The sequence below is a fragment of the Octodon degus genome, unplaced genomic scaffold (genome assembly GCF_000260255.1).
Source record: "Octodon degus isolate 3935 unplaced genomic scaffold, OctDeg1.0 scaffold00064, whole genome shotgun sequence".
Taxonomy (NCBI): Eukaryota; Metazoa; Chordata; class Mammalia; order Rodentia; family Octodontidae; genus Octodon; species Octodon degus.
Window position 1 is genome coordinate 1,856,466 of NW_004524640.1, and position 13,364 is coordinate 1,869,829.

General features: G+C 37.9%; 1 protein-coding gene across 1 annotated transcript in view; it reads right to left on the reverse strand.

The window, feature by feature from the left end:
* Kcnj8 (potassium voltage-gated channel subfamily J member 8) overlaps positions 1 to 66 on the reverse strand; it is a 6,893-nt gene extending 6,827 nt beyond the window's left edge. Inside the window, exon 1 of the mRNA XM_004634547.3 lies at positions 48 to 66. The gene's annotated coding sequence lies outside the window, so the exon portion shown is untranslated. The remainder of the gene's footprint in view (positions 1 to 47) is intronic.
* Between the last annotated feature and the right edge of the window lie 13,298 nt (positions 67 to 13,364).

Sequence of the window (13,364 nt, forward strand, 5' to 3'; positions counted from 1 at the left end):
AGAGAGAGAGAGAGAGAGAGAGAGAGAGAGAGAGAGCAGTCTCTTACAGTGACGAAAGCTGACCCCACTGAAATGCTCGCGGGGTCTTTAGGCACTGGTTGCTTGCCGAAAGTTTGCCGCTTCTCCAAACCCAGATCGTCTGTCCGATAAAGCGGAGTAATTGCGCACAAGAAACAACAGACAGTAAATATCCTGCTGCAGCTTTTGGGGAAAAAAAAAAAAAAAAACCAGCAGAGACAAATGCACTTTCTTCCACAGGTCAAGCCTCCTGATGGGCACTTGTGGTTAATGGAAACTTGAATTCTTGGAAGTTTCATGAGTTTTCCAAGACTCAGGGCAGAATGGAGATGGAGCATAAACAGTGTGTTCATTTAATTACCCCGAGACCTAGAATTAATCTTTGATGGCAAATGAAGAACATTTTTTCTCTTTGCAGATAAATCTGTTTTACCCTATCAAGGCTGCTTAGCCCTGTCTAGTCACTTCGTGGCCGTTATTTCGACTGTCATTCGCTTTGTTGGTAATTAATATAATAATCTGATCTAAAGTAAATGGGAACGAATTTGTGGTTAGTCACAGCCACTCTATTTTACAATTGCGCTTGGTGTACACTTATTTACTATTTTAGCTTGGACAACGTTCTTTAGCAACTTTCTGTGACTTTTTTTTTTTTTTTTTGGCTTGGCATAAGTATTCCGAGGTATGATACATGTCACAGTTGCTGATCTCAAAGGAGAAACAGTTGAAAAAGAAAAGATATTAATAAACTCTAATGCAAGCAAAGTGATTGAATTGAGCAAAGAAATATAACAAAGTACAGAGGGAATTCAAATGAGAGTATTTAAAACCAGGGTTCTAAGGCATCTCATCTAGTCTTTGAAAGACTATGTTTATTGAAAGTAGATAGAAGACTCCCTGAAGGACCGCAAGCACAGAGCCACGGAGCGCCGGCAAGAGTAGTAGCGGAAGCTAACTTCGTCAGCCTCTAGGAAGCAGTGGGCAGCACAGCACACTGGGGCACTTGATGCTGGATGCCTCTGTCGCCAGGAATCTCAACCACAGATCAGCCATTCACATTCTTGCTCCTTCCACCCCCAGGGCCGCCAGAGGAGGAGGTTGTGATACGTTAATTTTACCCTGCAACCTCTAATACCCTTCAAAGAACAGTGATGCTCAAAACATACTTTTTGTATTAATGAAACAAAAGTGAAGCCTATTGGGGCCTTGAGTGAAAGCTTACACAGACAGCCTCAAACACTCCACAAAGGAGGCCAAACAGTCCTCAGTGGGGAGTGGTAATTCAGTAATCTGGGGAAGATTTTGATTACAGTAAGAGCATGTTTTAGGAGGACAGGTCAGGAAGGTAGGCTTTGATTGTGCTAAGGGTTGTATTTCTATGGAGAGCTCCTTGGAGCTATAAAGTTGTACGATTGATAAAAGAGGAAGCTAGATTTTATTACATTAATTAGAAAAGGAATGAAGCCCAGGGCTGATACAAAGTCAATAGGCAATACACAGACATCTTGGGAAGGGCTGTTATACGGATCATGATGGTAGCAGAAGAGTCAGAGGCAATTGTGTGGTATTTATGCTGGTGACAAAGAAGTAGTTTTAAAAAATGAGGACGAAGTGAAGTGTTTAGGAGAATTTATGTAATTCACTATAAGTAAATCTGCACCTGAATCCTATGAAAATTCTGTTCTTTTGCTACATGTATTTCCATCTCAATATTTTTCCAATGAGGTGTATGCTTCCAAATCCTCAATTTTAAGTCAAGTTCCAACATGTTCTAAATGATAAGCTATGTCAGACTCTTTGAGCCAGTAATTTAGATTATTTAATTCAATAAGGGCAAAAAAAAAAAAAAAGGTCAAATTTTTGTGGGTAAATTTTGGACAATAGTGTCCCTAGAGAAAAGAGACCAACTAAGGAAACAAAAGTGAAAAATATATACTACGAAATATATATGTTATAAACTTCCTTTTCCCATTCTCCATTGATGTTGTTTCCTTAAGCAGTATGTGTCTTTTTCCTTAAATTAGATTTTCTGCATTCAGCAGTAACTACATGAGGACAGCTTATCATCACATCATCAAGATCTTAAATTATTCCTAGCTCCTGATGGTGGGATTGAGTGGCGCTTACTGAATGATGAAAAGAAGGAACTGTGCTTGAGACATGCTGTTTCTCTCTTTCTTGCCCTTAGTTTTTCTTTTCTTTCTTTTTTTTTTTTTTTTTTTTGGCGGAACCAGGGATTGAACTCAGGCCCTTACGCTTGCCAGGGAAGTGCTTATTCCACTGAGCCATCTCCCCGGCCGTTTTTTTATTTTTTTTTTCCCCTTAGCTTTTCATTCCTCCTTTCTCCTTGGTTTCAGGATCATTTGTGTAATCCATATGGAAAATGGGCTGCTTGCAGTTTAGGGGATTCCATGCTGCACCTGTCTGCTAGGCTTCCTGGCTCATCAGCTTTTCTATCTCTCACCATTCTCCGCAGTTTTAATGACCGGTTCTTCCCCTTGTCAGCCACTTCCCTCACAGTCCCAAATCAGCAAGAATTACATTTGCATGGAGTTTGCTGCCCAGGCTTCTCCTTACATGTAACGTATTCTAAATATCTCCCAGGATACTCAATAGCTACTCAATACAAGCTTATTACTGCCAGCTGTTGTGGCCTAGGCCTATAATCCCAATGTCCTGGGAGATTGAGGCTGAAGGACCAGAAGCTTGAGCCCTAGCTGGGAAATTTAATAACTTCTTGAGACCCTATCTCAAAACTAAAAACCAAGTGCTTGGGAAGCCGAAAATAGGAGGATTCCTATGAGTCTGATCTGTGTAGTGAGACCCTGTGGACCCTGTACTAAAATACATTAAAAAATTAAAAACCAAGAAGGTCTGAGGATATAGACCTGAAGCTACAGTTCAGTAGAAAGGCTCTGAGTTCAATCCTCAGTACCACAGCAAATAAATAAAGATTATCATAAGTTTATTTCTAATTCCCATTTTCAAGCTTTTTAAAAATTCATATTATGGCCTGAATAGAAAATATTTAAATTTAACCTCAGTAAGAAGCTGGCAAAGAAATTATTTAATTTTTTTTAGGAGTACCTGTACTACGTAAGTTTAGTTTCTTAGTTATTTAATCATTATTTTCTTGTTGGTCCCTAAAATCTACATATATTTTCTTTGGTGTTCAATGAGTTTCCTAATTATTCTCTTACAAGTAAGAAATAATTTGTGCATGGTGAAAAAAAGGAAAAGAAAAACATCAGTAATAAGTTTAGAACAGAACTAACTTTGTTTAAATACTATGATTTTTTTTTTTTTGACTGCTCAGGAATCCTGTTGGAATCTGTTTATGTTGCAAAGCAAAGGAATTTATGTGTGCCAAAAGCCATTCAAGGCAGTCTGTTCATTTATAAGTCAGCATCAGTCAGGTTCTTCTTAGAACCTAGGAGCATTTTATCTGGGGATGAAGAGATTTTGGAAATCCTTTTTCCTCAGAAACAGAGCTTGCCTGATGCTTTCAAACAAGTGGAGTATGAAGTATTAAGCCGATGGCGCTTTTGCAACTGTCTGCTTCTTTGATTATGAAATGCACGTCAGTGCAGTCCTTGAAATTACTTTTGAGATAAAGGTTGAAATCCTTGCATTGCATGACCTTGTCTTGGGTTCTTCTTGTGAATTTTGAACTCTTCAGAGTTCCTGAGTCATATCAGATGTAAGAATTCAAAAAGTCTTCCAGATGACAATGGAAATGGTTTATGTTAGCAGCCCAAATATTGGTCGGTCTGTTTGCTTGGTATGCTGCTTTATTAGTGTCCTCATGTAAACTACGTTGGAACATATTGCCTTGGGATCAGCTTAATAAAACTGTTACATAAACTAGTAATCAAAACAACATGTTATAAACTCACTTTTTTAGAGTTATCATGAATTGGGAATGACAGTTTAACTCCTCTTAGTTGTCTGTTCCAGTGAGTTCAGAGAAAATTTCTTCTTGAGACATACATTTACTTGCAAAGAAAAATCACTCCCCTCCTTAAAATTAGGTCACCCTGCTTCTTCAAAGATATCGTCAGAGATATAAATGAAAACGATCTCCATCCAGCGTGTGCATCCTATTCAAACTTAAACAATCTCACAGGTGTGAATCAGAAAAAGTAGGAAAAGGGGCAGTAAGAACAATCACTAGGCTTTAATTTGCATCCAGGTAAACAAAAGCAAGTCTTTCTTGCAAGGTAATCTTGGGGAGAAAGCAGTTTATAATCAGGTAATACGTTATATAGTTATAATGTATGTTTTAGGCAGCTCAGGATAACATGTAAAGGCAGGAAGTAGCTGGTGCTTGATGCACATTAACAAGACCAGCACAGTAAATGGAAAAGAGGGCAGGAATAAGAAGAGGTGGGGGGAAAATGGAGGGATATTCACTAATCCACTCACCCCTCTATTTCTCTAATGAATAATGGTTTGGAGTCCGCCAGGCAGTAGGTGATGAAAATCATGACCCAGTCTCTGAGGCAGCTACATAAGAATAAGGTTATTTTCCTCATTTTTGAGTTGATTACAGTGTAGCAACATGACTCTACAATCCCCTAGCTGGATGGAAGGAAGCTATGGCAAATACAAGGCCTCTGATCTCACATCCTATGCTTTCTACATTGGATAATATTTCTGATGTTCATCTATGATCCAGTGTCATGAAAAATACCTGGTGATACTATTTTATATTTTTCTAGGCCTTCATCCTCCAAAGAGAGAATAAAAGTATGAAATCACATTTCAGCCCAGAAAGCACAACTATCTTTATGAGACAGTATGAATACTTTTAATTAAAGACACACATAACTCAAAGGTTCTCTGTCTGCCCTCCTTCCAAGAGCCTCTGAGGATGATGATGAGGGTGCTCTAAAGGTTTGAATGTGGCTTAGGATGTTTTCCATTTATTCATGTGCTAGCAACCTGGATTCCAATGAGGCAGAATGAGGAAGGGTGGAATCTTTTCAGAGATGGGGGCCTAACGAAGGTAGTTAGGTCTTGAAGGAATAGTCCTCGGAAGAGATCACCACTAACTTGGAGAGTAAGTTCGTTTCTGAGAGAGTAAGTGGTTATAAAAGAGTAAGCTTAATGACTGAATCTTTCTAGCTTCTCGATCCTCCTGTTTCTCTTCCTCTTACACATACTTTCTCTGTGAAGTCATCTGTCACAGGCCCTCCTCAGAGACCAGAGATAAACTCATCCAAGTTTAGGTTCTCAGCTTCCCAAGCTGTGAGTTCACTAAACCTCTTTTCTTTATAAAGTACCTAGTCTCATATATTTTATTACAGCCATAAAAACAGAATACAGAAAACAAGATGAGACAATCTATATAAGTGCGTAAGATAGTGCCTGCCCTGGGATAAGTACTTAATAAATGTCAGCTCTTATACATATACAATAAAGTTTGGATTTTGTGATGGTCAAGGTCTTGGAATACCTGGGGAAGTTTGGGAAGAGTATAGCCCACAGATTCCTGTCTTATTTAACTCTCTCCTGATCTAAAACTGAAGGGAAATAAAATGATACCACTGTTTCATAGACTTGGTTGTTATTTGTGAGATCGTACCATCTTCTGAGTGCTAACTAACCAGTTCTTGTACTGGTGTCTCCTCAGTTGTTATGTTTAACCAAAGCACCTGGGTGGGAGAGGGAGCCAACCGAGGTACTGGGACCAGGATCCAGAAACCAACACATCTATTTTACTGTAATCGTGTCTCCAAAAGGAAAGTGTTTCCTTTCGTCAAGGCCAGAGTGCTCATAGTAATTATTTTCTAACAGTAGGCTATAAAACGCTCATTAATAATAAGCTGGTAGGGCCCCTCCCAAGAGAAGATGTGAAGCAGCGTTTGTCAGTTTTCATTCTTTGAGTGCCTTGATGTTTTAGAGCCAAAGAAAGGCAACTTTGTGTGAGCTTTGTGTCACTTCTGCTGTAGAAACTCTTAGCTTTTAGGGAACAAGCAACTCCCAAAGATGTCCTAATCCATTGCTATGCTTTTATGTCTCAATGTTTTGCAAAGTCAGTGACTCATGCCGTGCTTGGAAAGAGAAACCTGACATTTTCCAGAACTCTCTGTAGAGTATGGGTCCTTACTGCCACCTTTCAAAAATCGCAGCTGGAGCAGAAGGGATTGTAGAGGTGGAAAGTTTCAAAGTGATGTTTAGACTTAAGCCTAAGGAGGCCAGGAATATTTTTTCTGTTGTTAAAGATCTGGATTTTCCTTTAGGTAAAAATTCTCCATGCCAAAAAAGCTTTCACCGGTCATTTTTTTTTCTCAACAGGTTCATATTGGAGTTAAATATTTAAGATTTGTTGCTAATTTAAATCTCAAATTACCTTACTTATTTCCAAAGTAAATGTAATACTAAAATGATCTCAGCAATCCTACAGAAGTTTATTATGTATTTGAATTTTAATCTTTCTTTTTAATTGAGGGAAAACTGCATGAAATATACTATAGCATTCTACTTAAGTTCACAAAGCTTTAGATTCAGGAAGATCTGAGGTCTAATACCAGTTCTGTAATGTACTGGGCTGGAAACATTGACCAACATATTTAATCTCTCTGAACCTCAATTTACTCTTTACAAAGATGAAGACAATGATATTTACCTCTCAGAGTTGTACAGTAGATTTAACACTGTAAATATAGGATATGTAAGATGTACATACAGCACAGGACCAAGACAACTAAAACATGATGTTTTCTAAAATAATTATAACTCTGACAAAGCTTACTTGCTCAGTATTTAATTACCTTATAGTCATTATTTTAGTTCCTTCATTAGCCTGAATTTGTTATTAGATCAATAGTAAATGTTAATGGTGATAATGGGTATATTTTTGTACTAAGAATCAAACTCAAGATCTTGCTCTTGCCGGGTGGGTACTGTGCCACTGAGCAATATCCCTACCTCCTTTAAATATGTTTTTCTTCTTAGTGATTTCAATAAAATGCTTTCAGAATAAATGATTTACATCTTCATCAGTTCTGAGGTAGTGTGTTTTTTCTACTTTTCTAACAATGATGGCTAATAAATTACACAAAACACCTTAGTAGTACCTATTCAATACCTACTCAAATATCAACTCAAGATACTTTTTGGGTGTTTTATTTTTGCCAGTTAATATGGTAAATTAAATCACTAAGCTCAGAAAATGTTGAACTAGTTTTACATTCCTAAGATAAACTCCATTTGGCCATGGTGATCTGTTATTTTAATATAGTGTTGGATTATTTTGCTAACCACTCAGTTTAGAATATTTTGCATGCATATTTATATCTTGGATTATTCTATATTATTTTTTTCTGGCACTCTGCTTTGTTTTGGGTCAATGTTATGAATTTTTGTAAAAAGACTGATATGCATTCTTTGCATGGATTAGAATGCTTAAGTAGAAAAGAGATTAGCTCTTCCTTGAGAGTTTGCAAAAATTTTGATGACATTTGAGTATGAATATTTTAGAAATAGTTCTTGGATCTTTGAACCCTTCTCAGCATGGCCTCTGCAGACTCTCTCTTTTAGGATTTCTCTTTTTATTCTTTGTGTCTTCTAACTGTTCTTGCATATTCGGTATCTGCTTGCTCTATGCTGCATTGAAGATCTGATTCTGATAAAAAGAATTAGACAACATCATCTTGCCCTAATTGCTGCTTAATCTGCCTATTGAACTCTCAGTTATACTGTTAATACTATTTTCCTAGAAATTCTATTTGGTTGTTTTCAATTAATTTGCTCTTTTAAACTACTTTCTTAAAAGTCTGTCTATAAAACTATGTTATTACCATGTAGGTCACAGATCCTTTCATTAAAAAATGTCTACCGCCCTAGAAATTCCTACCTTCTCCTTCCTAGCCTAAGCACTCCTGGCGTGGCTCTCCTACTGTATCATATTTCATCCTCATTTTTGTTTCTCTCATTGTTGAGCTTCGTGTCCTGTGCTCTTCTGTGTCTGTTTTCATTCACTCAACCTACAGTCTGGGAGAGCTGGCCATGCTGTTTAATATACCAGTCATAGCATTTGATTGTGTAATACCATTTATTTATCTGTCTTCCTCCTGTGACCATGGGGGCTGCTTTGTTTCTCTGACTATTATGAATAGCACGGCTGTGAACATTTCTGTAAAGCTCCTTTGTGGACAGAGACATTCATCTTTTATTTCTCAGATACATGAATTCAACTCTTGGACACATGCCCAGGAATGGGGTTGTTGGGCCATAGTGTAGGCACATATTTAGCATTGATAAAAACGGCCAATTCTGTGTGCCGCCTGAGCTCTTCACAGCCCTCCAGCACTGTATAAGAGTTGTATCTACTTTGCCCTGGGTATTTCATTGTTTTGTCCATTCTGGTAGGTAGCTAGTTGTTTCTATTTGCATATCTGATGAAGAATGATGTTGAGCGCATTGCACATCTTTATTAGCAAACACACATTAAAATCTCTCAGGCTGTTACATCATATACTGTGCTAGTAACCTTGTTTGTTTTGTTTGAATTTCAACTAGGTTACATGTATTTTATTATTATTTACTATATAGTGTTTTATGCAATAATTATTGCTTGATAAATTATTTAATATGAAAACAATTAATTGTATTTATTATACATAAAAGCGATAGTTTTCTTGTTTTCTCTTTCCAGAAAAATGTGTCCCCCCCAATACACTGACTTTGCAAGATGCACCCCAGAACCGTGGGGGGATCAGTGTTCTGGAGCCATTTTGTTTTTTTCTTTTTATATTTGGTACAGGCCTCACTATGCAGCTCAGACTTGTAGTGATCCTCCTGTTTTCAGCCTCCCCAGTGCTGGGATAACAGGCGTGCCTCACCACACCCATCTCAGTGCTCAGCTCAGCATGCCTGGGGGCGGGTTGGTGGGACATGTGGTGTCAGGGATGGAACCCAGTCCCTGTGTGTGCCTAAGCAGGCACTTAGTGCACTGAGCTATCTCCATGGCCACCATTTTTCTATAATTCCTCATTGTGAATGTATGATCTCATTGTTACAAAATTGGAATATTGATTTTTTTTGGAATATTGATTTTTTTGAAGGAAAAGTATTTTGTGACAAAAGTGTCCACTAAAATGTGTTATATGTAGTGAGTTCTCAATACTGTTTCATATTGAAATGTGATTCTTAAATTATGTAGTTCTTCTGCCTTCATATTATATTGATAAAGACCCAATCAAGCCAATAGGTTCCTTATTCTGTATCTTCCAATTTTCCTGTCTGCGAGTAAGGGAACTGTGATTTTGATTCCCTTTACGTTATATATCTAGCATGTGATAGAACCAAGACTTAATCTCTGAATCTCTAAATCTTTCTTTTCTCTTTTCTTTTCTTTTCTTTTCTTTTCTTTTCTTTTCTTTTCTTTTCTTTTCTTTTCTTTCCTTCCTTCCTTCCTTCCTTCCTTCCTTCCTTCCTTCTTTTCTGTTTTTCAGTACCAGGGCTTGAATTTGGGACTTTTAGCTTGCCAGGCTCAAGCTTAAGATGCTGAGCTCTCTCCCCAGCCTGTTAGATTCTCTATTTTCTGGGCCAGTTCCCTTTTCAGTGGCATTCTGTATAGACTCACACCATTGTTTTATTATATATTACATTCCAGGTAAGCCATTTATTCTCAAGAGAAGTTAGCCAACTCACCTATTTAATCTTTAATTTACCACATGGCTGAGAACATGGGGTCTACAAATCAGATTATCTGAATTTGCATCTCTTGGACAGATTAATTTCTTTCACCTACAGTTACAGAATGGGTATGTTATGCTTTATTTTACAGATTATGTATGTATGTATTTATTTATTTTTAATGTATTTTAGTACAGGGTCTACAGGGACTTACTACACAGATTGGACTCATAGTGATCTTCCTGTTTTCAGCCTCCCAAGCTCTGGGATTACAGGTGCACGCCACCACACTCAGTCTCAGTCAACAACTCAGTACACCCCCAGGGACGGGGCCAGCACCCCATGCCTGGGATCAAATTCTGGTCCCTGCACCTGCTTAGGCAGGCGCTGTAGTCTGCTGAACTATCTGGCTGACCCCAGATTATGTATTTATAGAATTTGTATCACATGTGCTCCAAATACATTGACTATAATGATCTTTACAGTAATTTTTTTTAAAATGAGATGGTTTATATAGTAAGTATTCTATTGATATCCGAACTAATTTCATGTTAGTCCTCTCTTCTTTCTCAAATGATTCTACTTCCCTCATCTTGTTTGATACAAGATGGTGCTAGACATTTTAGAGATTATATGATATTTAAATCGTAAATCATTTTGTCATCTCCGCACTTTGCTGGCTCACATAGATCAGCTTTATTAAAGATACTACTTAAGCCAAGAATTTCCCATAAAATATTAGCCTTGCTAACTTTTTCCTTATATTTTTGGCCAAAGGCTGATATGCCTTATGTTTTCAATATAATATTTAATTGCATTGAATATATGCTCGCAGTTAAGTCAAGTGGGAACAAAGAAGAGTAGCTCCTATTTCTAGATTAAAACCTGTCACTCCTAGTCACTGCCTTTCACCATCTTCTCTTTCCTGTTTTCCAAGGATAAAGGAGATGCGGTACAAGAGCGAGCTGGGTGGCACATGATCCGGAAGGTTATTTAGGAGAAATGAAGTATGCGTATAAAGTCATATGTGTCCAGGATCCTAAAATGGGTGGGACGATGCAATTCTGGGCAGGTGTTACTGCTGGGTTTGAATGGGTGGTTGTGAGCAAATGTCTCGGGCTGTGGATAATGCAGTCATTTCCATAGGGAAACAGAATTGGGCTTAACGAGTCAATATGAGAAGGTTGCTACTTGAGGCAGGAAATTTTGTTCTAAAAGAAAAAGCTTATCTTGCCTTGGACATTTCACTGTCTCTGGAGGGAAGTTGGGTGGGAGAACATAAGAAGGATGGCCAAGGGTCTTAGTCTACCCGTTCATTTCTGTGCTTATGTGACAGGAGAATGATTTTCTATTCTTTCCGGGCAATTTTCTCTTCCCACAGGAAAATAATCAGTCATCAACCCAGTCTTAGCACCCTTTTTATGAAACTCTGTTGGGAATTTTGCTTCTTCATCTCTTCCTAGTCTGGATGAGGTTTTCTTTAACATAAAACATTAGTTCTATTTGGCATATACTTTTCCTAAACTGTTTAAGTCAGAGATAGGTCCTTGACCTGAAGTGATATAATAAAAGTTGTCCTTACTATGTTAGAAAAAAAGAAGATGCACTGAATAAGGTAGATAATGTGCTTCATAGTTTGAAACAGTCTGAGAAGCAGAGCTTATTGTAGGTCTGGGAATTAGATCTCATCTCAAAGATGGTGTCTCAGTAATTTTTCTCATTACTGGGATGAAATACCTGTCACCCACAAGTTTAAAGGAGGAAAGATTTATTTTGGCTTACAGTTTATAGAGGTTTCAATTTATAGTTGGCTGGCTCCAAGACATGGTGGTGTATGGCAGACAGCCATTACAGAGGAGAAATAGTACATGCGGGGGCAGGCAGAAGGCACTAGCAGCAAGCTGGCAAACACCATGCTTATCTCCCATCTATCCCTTTATATTCCATGCAGGTTGTAAGCCTACCAATTGGTGCCACCAACATCCAGCTTGGTCTTCCACTATCCATACCAAGAACTATGCTAATCCCATCAGCAGTGTAATCTGCATACCCGTAAACCCAGTATCACACCATTAATTCACATTCACAGGCCCTAGATCCAGCTACCTCCAAAAAGCTCCACCTATGAGCACATGCGTTTTGGAAGGACATCTGTTGGGGCTTGTACATAGAGGTAGTGTGTAGGAAGAAAAATGAGCAAGCATATTTAGGAATGGGACAGAAGAACTCTGAGAAACTAGAGACAGAAAGGTAGAATCAAAAGAGTAATCTGTCTCCAAATAAATCCTTATTCTGGCTCAGTTCTCAACTTTTAATCTGATTTTGTGAATTCTAGTGCACATATTGCTCTTTTGATTTATTGCATTTTAGAAATAAGCATTGGTGATCATAGTGTAAATGACTAATGATAATTTTCTATTACATGTAGAAAAGGGCAAAATTTAAATTCATGTACTAGCCATGTAGAATACATACATCATCCTTCATCATTAGCAATGATGAAACTTGCAGAAAAAATGTGTAAACAGAAAGGAGAATAATCTTGTCTTAGAACGTCCCTTCCTTCCACATTGTGAGACAACAATAACAAAAATCTCCCCCATAAGGTCACTTGTGCACATTATTAATGTTGGGAAATATGAACTCTTAAGTCAGTAGAATTATATTCAAATGAGTCTACAGCTAGTTCAGAGGTGGGAAAAAGAAACACTTCACCCTGGATCGCTTCCTGCTGATTAAATGACAAATCAGAAGAAAATAGTGATTTGAGACCCTATTGATACATCTTCAGCTAAGATTAAGTTATTAAGTGAGACTTTCTTTGTTCAGTACTAAGGCAAGTTAGTAATTCAAGAAAAAGTAATATCAGCAAAGTAGGAAGCAGTGTTTTGTAGCTGCACATTGTATATAATAAAGAGAAATGAATGTCATGACTAAGGTAGATCAGTGATTTCCAGAACTGATTAATCACAAATCTCCCTGAAGTCACTTTTTAGGAATCCATTAGAAGCTTTTGCCTTGGCAACTTTGGTCCAGGTAAATCCTATTATTGCTTGAGAAAACTGGATGTAAATAGTATATAGTTATTCAAGAAAAAACTAAATATAAGTTATAGGGCAAAAGTCCTAGGCTATTGTGTCTTATACTAAAGGTTTAGACTAGAAGGGTACATTTAATGTTGGTGTTATGGTTTGTGTCTAGTTGTCCCCCCAAAGCCTCAAGCAGTCATGGGGTGGAGTTTGTGATTGATTATTGTGGGTGTGGATGCTACACCTACCCTGTGGCAGGTAATCTGCATTACAATGTAAGGAGGGGAGAGAGGCTAGCTAGCTGAGGTAGCTGCTGCCCCTCCCTTTGCTCTCTACTTTTTGCCTCCCACATGAACAGCTGCTCTCTACCACTCTTCCTTGGAGCCAGCTGAGTATGGACTGAAGCTTCCATTGACTGCGAGCAAAATAGAACTTTTATTCCTTAATTTTGGGTGCTGCATATTTTGTCCCATCAATGAGAGAAGATTAACTGAGATAGTTGGATAGCTCCTTTAAATCACACAAACTCAAAGATTGTGTTAGAAAAGAAGCAATAAAAAGATATATTGAGGGGCCAGGGAGATGGCTCAGTAGAATAAGCACTTGCCTGGCAAGCGCAAGGGTCTGAGTTCAATCCCTGGTTTCAACAAAACAAAAACAAAAACAAAAAAA